Below are 1960 nucleotides of genomic sequence, written 5' to 3'. Positions count from 1 at the left end.
TCTGAATCCAGAAAAAGACAAGATATACAAGCACTGCTGACGTTTCATCATCAGTATAAACTCTATGTTCAATATTAAATCCTTCACACTTCCCACAAACAAAAAGCACTAACAGTTTACTAACAACTAGCTGTTGATAGCATTTAATTAAAAACCAAAAGATTTTTCTGATATTACAAATCAAATCATCACTATAACAAATGAACAACTCACTTTACCTTTACCTGAGCTGTTGTTTGTCTTTAAATGTGAGTGCTAATGTTTGTGGATCTGCTTTATAATTGTGACGGGTGTTTTACTGGGTTCAGATTTGGTGACTGTGTTTCACTGAAGTTCACTGAAGTCACTGTGAAAGCGGTTAGAGAAACATTTGAATCTGTGTGACCTGGAGCATTATGATGTGCTTATAAAGGGATGAACACGGTCTGTAAACAATGCTCAGACACATGACTGATGATAAAAATAAGTCCACACTATTATTTTCCCTGTTTCCCAGGTTTCTGTCATTGTCTGACACAAGTGTCTGATTTACCAACAACACAGAACTGATGTTCACTGGGTGGTTTTGTAAAACCAGCAGTTTCAAAAACACTTCAACTACCAGTCATGTCGCAGTCAGAGTCACTTTTTTTCCTCAATTTCTGACAAAACGTGGAATAAAACACTTAACAAAACCTCCAGGGAAAAAACACATGGAGACAGGTGTGACAAATATGACAGGGAAGAGGTAACATGGGGGCAGCCACAAAAGTGGACAAAGGAAAACACAATTTAAACCAAAGTTATTAATGTCTATCAGGAAGACAACATGTTAAACATGTTAAATTACACATGTAAAGACACATTTTAACTTCATAGTTGACATTGTAACACAAGGTCATTGCTGATCATATAACCACACCGAGTGTCACTTTAATGTTTGTGTAATCTGTCACATTCAAACTATTGTCAAGTGAGTTCACAGTACAATGGTGCAGTGACACATACATTAGCAAACAACCAATGCTCATATTTTTCTTCTTTTTACAAAGACCAAATAGAAGTTACACACTGCAGCTTTAAGGTTAAGATGACACAGTCAAGAGTTTCAAACATGGCTATGGTGGAGAAGGAAGAGATGATGTACTTTTCTGTTGAAATGTCTTTGTCACATTCTGTCCTCAGTTTGCTTGGACTATAATGACGACACATGATTTCCAGTGGAACTGCTTAGTTTTTATCATATTTGTCATCTTTCTGACGACCAAATAAACACAGAGGATGAAGAGGAAGCTCAATCTCTCCAGTAAAGACAGAGATGTATCCACAATATAGCGTCTGCACTCACTGTCTGACAGTAAAAGTGAATGTAAATCAAACTTAGCATTTAATCAACTTCCTCCTGCTGGTTATTTAACATGGCAGGTGTGTCTGATTTAGCATCATGGTCACTAATTGGTTAATTAACTCAACAGTTTTCCTAGAAGTAGAATATTTGTAACACGGTTACAAATATATATGTAATACTCAAGTTTGTGATATCAATATCAGTATCCGACAAAATATATATTATGTAATATTATGTAATATTTGCATTTCCATTGTCACATGTTAAGAATCGTCCCACCGTTCTGTTGTTTTTAGAATTTTTAGCAGTGACCCATGACCCATGATGTCATGCTACTAACGTAGCACCCCACACACTGGAAACACAAGCCAGATCCATTCCAAACCACACTGTGGCGAGCTGAACTGTACTGTACCACTCGGTGGAAACGGTCCAAAGTTCAAGTCTCATGTCCTTTCTGTGTGGAGTTTGTGTGTTCTTCCAATGTGACTATAACCAGTGAGGCGATGAAGCTAACCACCATAGCACTGCGTGTCCCAGCATGTTTCATACAGTGTCATTAACGCAAAGTCTTGATGAAACTCCACCAAAACAGTACAAGTAAAACAACAAAGTAAAAGCTAAGAATAAAAA

The sequence above is a fragment of the Solea senegalensis genome, linkage group LG8 (assembly GCF_019176455.1).
Source record: "Solea senegalensis isolate Sse05_10M linkage group LG8, IFAPA_SoseM_1, whole genome shotgun sequence".
Taxonomy (NCBI): Eukaryota; Metazoa; Chordata; class Actinopteri; order Pleuronectiformes; family Soleidae; genus Solea; species Solea senegalensis.
This window is presented reverse-complemented; position numbering follows the sequence as displayed.